Consider the following 11,720-nt stretch of genomic DNA (forward strand, 5'->3'; position numbering starts at 1 on the left):
AGACCCTGGGCTGGCTCCCCGATCCTTCGTGTCTCTCTCTCTCTTTTTTTTTAACTTTGAGACAGGGCCTGGCTAACTTGTGGAGGCTGGCCTCCAGGGGGTGATCCTCCTGTCTCAGCCTCCTGAGCCGCTGGGATTACAGGCGTGCGCCACCGTGCCCAGTTGGACTTGATCGCTTTTGTCTTCATCCTGAGAACTTGTCCGTTGCGGGACAGATGCTGTTTGAAGTGGTCTGCATAGACACTCATTTTTGTCCCTCAAGAGTGTCACCAAATAGGGACCATTGCTTTCCGCCTTCTCTCTTTGGGAGAGCTGAGACACACAGGCTTATTGATGGTCTGTGGTTTCCTCTGCTGGGGACGTTGGCTCTCACCCAGCGAGAGGGTGCTGTGGGTGCTTATGTAGGGGGAGGGACCGTTTGGACCCTGTCCCTCCAGGCTTTGGGGGCTTCCTGGTCAGCTGGTATAAACTACAGCCCAGAATGCGGCAGGTCTTGCCTCGGCCCAACAGGGGTCCACTAGGACCCCCATCCACCTTTTCCTACTGCTGCTGTTTGTGCGTGGGGAGCTGATTTCTTAGCCAAGTGTTTGTCTTGTTGGGAAAACTACCTGCTGCCTCCACTCTCCGGAAAAAAAGGGGGTGAGGGGGGTCTCCCCCAAGTGCCAGACGTGAGCCTGCAGCTCATTCCTGTCCTAGGTTGGAGATGCTGTCTGGGGCCGGTGTGGTGGAACTATTTTTGTTTACCAGGGCGTAGAGCCAAGTTCAAGCTCTTTGTTCTTGCTGGTGTGCCAACCCGGGTTGGGGTGGGTCTCTGTCTCTCGGGCCCCCGGCTTAGAGTTCCAGGTCATCCCTCTGCCTGCCCTGGGTCTTGAATTTCCAAATCCCCGTCCCTTGAGCCACGGGTGACGCATGTCTTCCTCGTCCTGGGCTGGAATCCAGGCTCGGCCCCTTGTTCGCGGGCTCACCTGGGAGCAGGGTGGTCTAGTCTGCTTTTTCTGCTGCTGGGACTTAAAGACCCGGCCTGCACAGCCCTAGAGGAGGAGGAGTGGATTTGGGGCTCACGGTGGCAGAGGGCTCAGTCCACAGACGGCCGGCTCCATTCCATCCTCGGACCCGAGGGGAGGCTGAACATCATGGAGGAAGAGTGTGGTGCAGGGAAGCAGCTCCCCTGGGGACCAGGAGGCAGAGAGAGACTCCACTCCCAGAGGCACATGTGTCCCCAGAGCCAGGCCCCAGTGCCACCTCGTCACCACACCACCTGCCTCCAGGTGCCCCCAGCGGATCCCCCAGGGAGCCAGGCATTGACCGGGTTGAGGCTCTCAGGACCCGATCGTGTCCCCTCTGAACCTTCCTGCAGTGTCTCCACGGGGGCTTCTGTGACCCCCTAGTGACTTGCTGAGGAAAAGCTGCAATAGGACTGAGAGACCCTCTGGCACATTCTACAGTCCTGGGGCAGATGGTCCTGGGTGCAGAGAGGCTGGCAGATGGCTCCCTGGAGGCTCAGAGTCTGGGAAGATGAGTCCACACGCATGTACGTGCACATTTATATCATGGATCCACGCACCAACCAGCCATGCTGTCTTTTGTTAATCAGTTGGTTTTATTTTATTTAATTAATTTACTTATATTTGGTACTGGGGATTGAACCCAGGGGATGCTGAACCACAGAGCCACCTCCCCAACCCTTTTAAATTTTTTATTTAGAGACAGGGTCTCCCTAAGTTGCTTGAGGGCCTCGCTAAGTTGCTGAGGCTGGCCTCGACCTTTCGATCCTCCTGCCTCAGCCTCCCAAATGGCGGGGAGGACAGGCGTGCACTACCGCGCCCGGCTCATTAATCGGTTTGATTTCACTTGGCACCAGGCGCCTCCCTATTCATTAGCATCCGGTTCCCTTCCCGGCCTGAGCCGATTCTCATGGAAGTCCACCTAACAAGCTAGATTCTGTGGTGGAACCCTCCCCCTTGAACATACAAAGGAGGAGGAGGAGGCCGTTGAGCTCAGAATGGGCACAAGAAGGAACGAGGTGGCAGAGACTGAGAACAGGACACCTGGATTCCAAGTGGAGAAATGGGAGCTTTCTCTCCAGGCAGCTGGGAGCCATTGATAGTTCTTGAGCTGGGGGCAGACCTGAAAGGTAGCTGGAGTTTGCAGAGGCAGCAGGGGTCAGACTCTGAGGAGTTTCCAGTGGTTGGTGACAGGCTGTGAGAAGGCAGCTCTGCCTGGGGAGCACCCTCAGGACCCAAGGGCATCGCAATGGAGATGGGGACCTCTGGATTGCCCCGGGAGGTGGCTGGTTCTGCCGGAGGACCACCCTTACCCGCTCCTGGCGTGGATTTTAACCTTCGGTTTTTCTTCCAGCCGAGCAGTAGCTGGTGTTAGGCTCCATCTTGCAAACCCTGGAAGTCACCGCTGTCACCGCCGCACCAACATCCGTCAACCTGACAGAGTTAGATATGAGTTCCATCTACCCAGGTTTGCAATAAGAGCTCGCGCCTCAGCCTCTGGCACCCACTGTATTCCGCCGGGTGAGGGTCAGGGGGACTGTCCCCTCCTCTGAACCCTGGCGTCTCCATCTCCAGAGTGGGCTTGTGTGTGGACATGCTGAGGATTTAATCCCCAAGCCCCTTTTAATGTTTTATTTAGAGACAGGGTCTCGCTAAGTTGCTGAGGCTGGCCTCCAACTCGCGATCCTCCTGCCTCAGCCTCCCAGGTCTCTGGGACGACAGGTGTGTGCCACTGTGCTGAGACTCCTCAGGCCCCACTGGGAGTCTGATTGTGTGCGAGGTCTGGGGGGACCCCCCTCGAGTTGACAGCGGGGCAGGGGAAATGCATTTCAAAGTCAGATGCAGAATACATTGTGTAAGAAAATCATTTTCCTAGAAATTTGAGTGTCATCTCTTTAAAAAAAAAGGGGGGGATGGTTTATGGAATTGCGACTTTCCTGGGGGAACTGTGCTCAGATGCCGGAAGCACGTCCCTGGTCACCCCACCCCTGTGTCAATCGATGGCACCTGCCATTGTGCCCCTGCTGGCTGAGGCTGGAGAGTCCTGTCCATTACTGGTGGGTGGAGGAGAACGTTCCAGGCCAAGGGAACTTGGTAGCCCAGGTCAGCCAGGCCTGGGGAACTCGGGCCCCTGACCGACAGGACGGGTCCCTCGCCACTCCCGTCTCGGCCCGGGTCTGATTCTGAGCCAGGGCCAGGTGAGGGCGGGGTCAGGACGGAAGGAGAAAGTCCCTCCTTGGCTGAGAAGCGACATGTTCAAAAGAGGAACCGGCAGCAGAGCAGGGCGAGGTCATTTGAAAACGCGGAAGGACCGGGAGCTTCCGCCCCGCACGGCCCGGGTGCTGTGCCCATTGCACGGATGGCAACACTGAGGCCCAGGGAGACCCGGCCACTTGGCTCCAGGCCACGGGACGGGCGGTGGTTTCCATGGAGCTGTGACTTCCTGCAGAGCCCTGGTGACAGTCGGGGGGTTCCCCAGCTCTGAGCGGGCCTGGGGCCGCGCCACACCCTCGTGACCCCGAGGGCCCTTCTTTCTCTGGGCTTCTCTGGAGGCAGGGAGGTGCCTCCTGTGCTTGCTTTTTACTCCAGAGAGTGGAGGCTGGGAGGCCGGGAGGCTGGGAGGCCGGGCAGGCGGGTGTCGTCAGGAGTCAGTCCCAGGCAATAGCTGCTGCGCCTCTCTGGGGTCTTTTTGTGACCCTCCAGAAATTGTCCCGGCTTCTGCCTGGGGATTGGGGTTCACCCCACCCCCACTTCCGGCAAACACCAGGCTCAGCCCTGGGCTGGTGTGTGTGTGGTGGTGGGGGGTTGGTGGCCCTGCTGGGGACTTGAGTGACGTCTCGGTGGCGGCTGGGTGAGTCAGTGCCAGGAGCCCTGCGCTTGCTGACTCACCGCACCCTCCTCGGGGCTGAGGCGGAAGGGGACGGAGACCGGGCCCAGCCTCTGCAGAGCTGGGGACAGCGGGTGGGTGGTGCCACCTGTCACCCGGCCCAACACGCTCGAGAGGCGCGGCCCCCACACCTCAGCGTCCGAAGCACCCCCAGCGGCATGCCACCCCAGAAAGGGAGCTGGCCTTCTAGAAGCTTCTGTGTGCAGAATCCTTGGCCCCGGGCCTCCAGTGAGGGGCAGCGGACAGGCCCCTGAGCCGCGGGCTGGACAGGGTGCCTCTGCCTCTGGGGCTTCCTGGCCTCCCTCCTCCAGCTCGAGCTTCGGTGGAGAATGTGCTGGAAGACGTCTCCGTGGTGTCCGAGACCTGGGGCCCGTTCGGAGAGTGTCACCTGCATGTCCCCTTCCAGCCTCTGACTGGGCTGGATCTCCCGGCCTTGCTCTGAACCTGCTGCGACCTGGCTGTGGTCCTTCCTCAGCCCAGCCTCTTCCCTGGCCCCTGGCCATCAGCACCGGGAGGACAGGAAGTGACCCCCGGTTCCCGGCCAGGTGCCAGCCAGCACGGGTCTGCTGACCGAGGGACTTGTGCACGTCTAGGGCCTTCTCTCCACCCAGGGTCACCCGCTCGGGGCCAGGAGGGGTGTCCCTGTGGCTGCCAGACGTGGCACCACCCGGGAGGCGGCTAGTTCTGTGCAGTGGGAGGTCCTAGGCCAGGCAAAAGGAGTCCCCGCCGCTCATCCTTGTTGGGTCCCTCTTTGTAGGAGAAGGCAGTCACCTGCCCAGCCCCTGGGGTCTCAGGTAACAAGGAGACCGAGGTATTAGAATGAAATGATCAGAAATCCCACAAAACCCCCAGTGAGAACCCTTAGAAATTCCCTCTCAGGAGCTGCCTGTCATCCCAGGGGCTTGGGAGGCTGAGGCAGGAGGATCGCAAGTTGGAGGCCAGCCTCAGCCACTTAATGAGGTCCTAAGCGACTCAGCGAGACCCTGTCTCTAAATAAAATCTAAAAAGGGCTGGGGATGTGGGCACCCCTGGGTTCAATCCCTGTGACAAAAAAAAAAAAAAAAGAAAAGAATGCCTGGTTTCCCAGATGACCTTGCCCACAACAGGGCACCCGCGTGCTTGGGTTAGCCTTTGCTCAGAAATAGGTGACCAAAGGCTACAGGCCACATGACTCCATTAAATGATTAAGTCTTTTTTTTTTTCTTGGTACCGGGGATTGAACTCAGGGGCCCTCAACCCCTGAGCCACCTCCCCAGCCCTGTTTATATATTATTTAGAGACAGGGTTTCCCTGAGTTGCTTAGGGCCTCGCTACGTTGCTGAGGCTGGCCTTGAACTTGTGATCCTTCCCTCAGCCTCTGGAGCCGCCGGGATCACAGGTGTGTGCTACCGCAGGTGTCTGGCTCTCTCTTTTCAATAATAAGTTTGGGGACTGAATCCAGTGGCTCTCAACCCCCTGAGCAACATCCCTCACTCCTATTATTTTATTTTGAGACCAAGGTCTCTGCTAAATTGCTGAGGCTGGCCTTGAACTTTGGATCCTCCTCTCTCAGCCTCCAAGGAGCCGGGATGACAGGATTGCACACCACGGCCGGCTATTAAGGTGGCTCATTTTATTTATTTATTGGTGCTTGTTAAACACTTAACAAGGGCCAGGGGTGGCACCTGGGAGCGTACCACGGTAGACATTAGCAATGGATCTCAGCACACCTCCCTATCGATCCCCTAGCTTGCCTGGAATCCATGGAGCCCTTGCTCTGCGGGTCCCCCTGGATCTGTTGCAAGCTCTCTGTTTGCAGGGGAAGGCCCTGCCACAGTGGCTTTATGTTGCCCAAGTCTGTATTTTTCAATCAGCTGGCTTAGCCTAGTGGCCCAGCATGGTCCCCTGTCCCCATGCCCCGTCCAATCTGCTGATCTCCCTGCCCGTCATGTCACGAGGCCCTTCACTTCCTTGTTTGCCCTTGAACCTAGTTCCCTAATTTATCATCTGGCTCTGGGGCTTGCAGATGTCTCCTCCCCTGCCCCCAGTACCAGGGACTATAAACCCAGGGTGCTAACCACTGAGCCACCTCCCCAGCCCTTTTTATATTTTATTTAGCAACAGGGTCTCCCTGAGTTGCTTAGGGTCTGGCTAAATGGCTGAGGCTGGCCTCCAACTTAGATCCTCCTGTCTCAGCCTCCAGAGTCCCTGGGATGACAGGCGTGCATCACCCCGCCTGGCCTGCAGCTGGCTTCTTAAAGGCAGCAGACACTGTTCGTGGAACTGCTGAAGCAGGTGACCCTTGACTGCTGCAGTTGGTTGAGAACGTGGACTTTGCAGGCCAGGCCGGACCCAGGAGCTATTTGCAACTCCAATGGTCTTTTGTTTGCTGTGTGACTTTGGGCGAGTGACTTCACCTCTCTGGGCCTCATCTGCAAAAGAAGATGGTGGCCGCACCCAGGGAGGGGATTCACTGGGAAGATGTGGGCTGGCCGGGCTCAGTGGCCCTGGCTGTAATTCCAGCTGCTCTGTGATCTTGGCTACTTAGAAAGTTGAGGCTGGGACACTGCAGTTGGGAGTCACTTTGAGCAACTTGGTGACCGGTGTCTCAAAATGAGATAAAAAGGGTCGGGAATGTCACTTGGCGGTAGAGCCCTTGTCTAGCATGCAGAAGGCCCTGGGTTCCATTCCTAGTGCTAAAAATAATAATAATAATAATAATAATAATAATAATAATAATAATAAAAGAAGAAAGAAAAAAAGAAAACGTGTGTGTGTGAAGTACTTGGTGCTAAGTCAGCACATATGAAACCGATGCTCATTAAATGCAGCCCTTTCTTGACATAGTTCTCTTTAAAAACGGACAAAATTATATTCATGGCATATCCAACATGTTTTATGCATGCATACATTCCGGAATGCCTAAATCAAGTCAGTTGACTTGAGAATGGCCTCACAGACTTCTCCCTTTTTTGTGTGTGATGAGAACCCTTAAAATATATTCTTTTCTAGTCAGGCACCGTGGCGCACGCTTGTCTTTCCAGCAAATTGGGAGGCTGAGACAGGAGGACTGTGAGGTGGAGGCCAGCCTCAGCAACTTAGCAGCGAGGCCCTAAGCAATTTAGCAAAACCCTGTCTTAGAATTAAAAAAAAAAAATCAGAAAGGGCTGGGGATGTAACTCACAGTCCTAAAGCGACCCTGGGTTCAATTCCCAGGACCTACCCCCCCAAAATATATGTATATATAATTTCTTAAAAGTGTTCAAGTATGCGATGTATTGCTAGTAACTCTCGTGTTCAGCGCATCTCTTGAGTTTATTCTTTGTGTATAATTGAAACTTTGTGTCCTCTGACAAACATGTCCTGACCCCCCACCTCCTGGTTTTTATGTTAGAGGACAGTTCCTGCTACAAAGTAGCATAAAACCCTAGCGACGTTCGCTACTTTCTTTAGTAATAGCTGATTCGTATTTAGGTCCAAGCGGCCAGCTAGCAATTTACAGGCATCCTGCTATTTAATAGTCACCATGAGGTGAATATTACTTTGAACTCCTTTTTCTTTCTTGTTTCTGTTTTGGTTCTTGGGATTGAACCCAAGGGTGCTTGACCACTGAGCCACATCCTTAGTTCTTTTTTTTTTTTGGAGACAAGTTCTTGCCAAATTGCTGAGGCTGACCTCAAATCTGCGATCCTCCTGCCTCAGCCTCCGGAGCCGCTGGGATTTGGGGCCTGGACCACTGTGCCTGGTTTATCTCCGTATTTTACCAGTTGAGGAAATCAAGGCACAGAGGGGTTGTGACTTGGTACAAGTCACATAGCTTTGTCATGGCGTCTGCAAGCCCTGAACTTGGGCTTTGCCTTGGACAGGGAGATAAGGAAAGAAGCGAGGCCTGTTTGGGAAAGTGTCCCAGCTATGGGTTTGATTCCACAGTAGGCCCCGAGCAGGAAGGGACGTTGAAGTCTCCGATTTCTCAAGCTGTGCGATGCCTGTATATTGGTCACCCAGGTCTGCCCAGTGCTGACAATTCTGGGAGCTGCTGATCCCATGAACCAATCATCTTGGCAGACCAGTGAGAAACAGTAAACCATTCGGTGAGGCCCAGAGAACTTTCTTGAAGGCCAGCGGCATGCCGGGTACTTTGCGCTGGGGTGGGAATCTTGTCAAAGAGGAAACAGGTACGTACCTGTCTCCTTTTTGAAAGGCCCTCAGTGATCAGCCATTGTCATTAGCACGTCATTGTCCTATTATGAACAGAAATGGGTCGGATGTGTTTGTTGAGAAGTTTCATGTTCTGCAGGGGACAGAGGACTCTTGATCTTCAAAATGGTCAGGACTTGCTTTCCCCAAGTACCAGGGACTGAACCCAAGGTGCTTAATCACTGAGCCATATCCCCAGCCCATTTGATTTTTTTATTTAGAGACGGGATCACTGAGTTGCTTAGGGAGGGCCTCGCTAAGTTGTGGAGGCTGGCCTCCAACTTGCAATCCTCCTGCCTCAGCCTCCCGAGCCGCTGGGATGACAGATGTCCATTCCCCAATGCTTTTAACTAAGGAGGCAGATGCTGGAGGGAGGAGGCAGCTGCAGCAGCCTCTAAGCTCATTTCAAGAACCTCCTGGCTGATACTCAGACACCTGGGAGGAAGGGGACAGGTAGAGGGAGCCGATAGGGATCGCTCTGGATCTCTGCAGGTCTTTCTCCTCCTCCTCGGTCCCCCCATTCACAGAGCAGAGGTCTCCCTTTGCTAAGCTGCATTCAATACTCAGGCAGCAGGTGGAGCAAAGTGGGGATTCCCGCTCCACGTCTCTCTCTCACCCCACATTGATAGCCTCAACGGGCCCCTTTCTCCCCCATTTAATCTCAGTTTCCCTCATTTATAAACATATTTGACATCTTTCATGGGAGTGGGGTTCTGTGGCAGAGCACTTGCCAAGCATGCACAGGGCCCTGGGTGTGACCTCCAGCACCCTGAAAAAAGGAAGAAGAAGAAAAAAAGACGGGGGCAGTGGTGTGTGTGTCTAATCCCAGCGACCCAGGAGGCTGAGGCAGGAGGATCACAAGGTGGAGGCCAGCCTCAGCAATTTAGCAAGGCCCTCAGCAGCTTAGTGAGACCCCATCTCAAAATAAAAATATAAAAAGGGCTGGGGATGTGGCTGAGGGGTTAAGCACCCCTGGATTCAATCCCCGATACCAAGAACATAAAAAATTTAAAAATACCTCATCCCTAACAAAAGCGTATTTGAGAAAACTATCTTTTTAAGCAACTCGGCCCAGAGTGGGTACTCAACCGTCGGATGCTGTTAAGCAGTTTGGGGAGCAAAGGACTATTTTACAAATCCACGGTGTTGCTGGCACTGGGTCGAGTCTGGCCGTGAACGTGCCAAAGCTTGACCAGGTGATCTCCACGCAAGTTGGCCTTCAGGCACGGCTGGATCTGGCTGCCGTCCCTGGAACAGAGACAGGCAGATATTTCAGTTGGGCTGAGAGGGAGGCTTCTTCCCAGGGCTTCTGTCGGAGTCCATTCTAATCGCTTGTAGCCGTAATAACCAAAGAGGAAGCTCTTAAAATGGGGAATTATGTATCTCAGCCGCTACAAAATAACCCTGGGCTCTGTGCCAAGAAAAACAGCTCATGCCGGCAGGAAAGTAGGCTGCTGCAGGGGACCCCGGCTGCTGCGTGCGCAGCACCATGGGGGGCCCTCGCTGGAGCGGGGAACTGGCCTAATTGGGACTCCGTAGAGACGGGTGGACATACTCCAGAGAGGTGTCATCCGAGGTCAGGCCAGGCCGTCAGAGGGACAGTAGAGGCAAGAGCCAAGGCTCGGGTGTCTGTTACTGCCAGCTCAGCTCCGTGACCGCAGAGTGTCTGGGCCTAGCCGATCTCACCCTGCGTGGCGTGAAGCCTCTCCACACTCCAGGGCTGGGGTGGACCTGATAATAATCATAGTGGTAAAACGGATGGTGGTGACAACAGCCCCCTCAGAAGTCCCTGTCACGGGCCTACTAACCTTCCCAGCCATCTCTCTGCGTCCTTTCCTTGATCCCTCCCAACGTGCACCGAGGTGGGGCCCTTGAGGGCTGAGCGCACTGAAGACCAGAGAGGTTGACTCACTTGCCTGAGGCCACCCAGCCTGGGAAGCGGCCCTCGGCGTCTGGATCAAGGCCGACGCTCTCTGGGGTTCCTTACCGGGACCAAGCTGCTCGGGGAGGGCCTGGTTCCCGAGCGCCAGGGTCCCAAGGGGAAGGGGAGGAGGCAGGTGGGGCCAGGGGCCCGCGGGGGTCTGTGCCCTGTCCTGGCAGGCTGGGAGGAGGGACTTTGGTTTCCGCCATGGGGATCTGATGGGGCTGCGGCGGGGTGGGGGGTGGGGGGCTGCCAGGGCCTGGAGCTTGGTGGTCGCCATGGCGACCGGGCTCTGTGGTCGGGTCCCAGGAACCTGCGGAGGCAGAATCAAGGGGCAGGTCTCCTGGGAAGGGCCTGGAACCCGCCTCCTGCGTCCGCGTCTGGGACTGACCCCCGGGGGGGCCGGGGACGAGCCCCATGGGGTTGGAAGCAGGGCCCCTGAGCTGCTGCTCTTCAAGGGCAGGTGGTAGAGGTGACAGTGACAGAGGGAGACCCCACGGTGCCAGGAGAGGACAGGCACCTGCTCCGCCCGGGCAGCCCAACCGCCCAGGGGGTCCTGGAAATGGACAGGGCTGGATCGTCCTTCCACGGGAACCAGCGAGAACCAAAGGGCCCCAGGGAATGCCAGTCACCCCGCAGCCACAAGTTTTAGAAGGTTCTTCGCCAGGGTGAGAAGCCAGTCTGAGAGGCAGGACTCTTGGGGAGGCACCAGCCAGCAGACCCCAGCTGCGGGAGGCGGGCCGGCCTTGGCCTGTCCCTGTCCCCGTCCCTGTCCCCGTCCCTGTCCCCGTCCATCCCTCCAGCTGCAGGGTCTGGCCAGCACCCCAGGCCCTACCCTCCCTTACAGGTAAAGGCCGGAGGGACCCGTGGGGATCCTTCCAGCTCCCGGGTCCACGCTGCCTGCAAAGGGCAGCCCTGGCCCTTGGGGCGAGGAGGCTGGGGACGTCCCCCGAGCCACGCTGAGCCCGGGAGGAGCGCGTCCCACACATCCTCCTATTCTGGACCCGGCCGGCCCACAATGAGCCACCGTGATAAGCATCGCGCGTCCGTCGCGCTGGAACAATGCCGGCCTCTGCTGCTATTTTTACAGTAGCCCTGGGCCAGCCGAGCCCCCCAGGGACAGGGCCGGGCACCGCCTGCGGATGCCCCGCCAGACAGAGGAAGGGCCCGGGGGGCTGCCCGGGGCTCCAGGAAGCCTTTCTTGGTCTGCTGGCCGCCAGATAGCGAGACAATTGGGGTCCCCCACCCCAGCCAAGGAGGAGCAGGCGGGCTCTGCTGCTGGGGTCGAGCCCCGAGGCCTCAGGCTGCCCCCACCTGGCCCTCCTGACCCGCGTCACCCCCAGAACTGAGGCTTGTAGATCGCACCCTGGGAACCACCAACCCCATGGCGCCTGCCTGATGCCCTACTGTGCGCCCGACAGAAGCCGGCCAGGAGCCTGCCGCCCCTTGTCCCCTTGAGGCTCTGTGTCTTATGTTTTTGGTACTGAGGCTTGAACTCAGGGCCCCTCGACCCCTGAGCCACGTCCCCAGCCTTGTTTTGCATTTTATTTAGAGACAGGGTCTCCCTGAGTCGCTCAGGGCCTCGCTTTTGCTGAGGCTGGCTTGGAACTTGCCATCCTCCTGCCTCAGCCTCCCGAGCGGCTGGGATGACAGGCACGAGCCACCAGGAAGTAGGTAAATGGCAGTGTGTTCTCAGGTTGCATCAGGTGCTTTGACCGTCCCCAGAGCCAGC

At 56.8% G+C, this 11,720-nt stretch overlaps 1 protein-coding gene across 5 annotated transcripts in view; it reads left to right on the top strand.

Annotated features, from left to right (window-relative positions):
- Positions 1-11,720, top strand: part of Slc6a6 (solute carrier family 6 member 6) — a 71,395-nt gene that overhangs the window by 23,529 nt on the left and 36,146 nt on the right. The window lies entirely within an intron of this gene.

The sequence above is a fragment of the Sciurus carolinensis genome, chromosome 19 (assembly GCF_902686445.1).
Source record: "Sciurus carolinensis chromosome 19, mSciCar1.2, whole genome shotgun sequence".
In the NCBI taxonomy this organism is placed as follows: domain Eukaryota; kingdom Metazoa; phylum Chordata; class Mammalia; order Rodentia; family Sciuridae; genus Sciurus; species Sciurus carolinensis.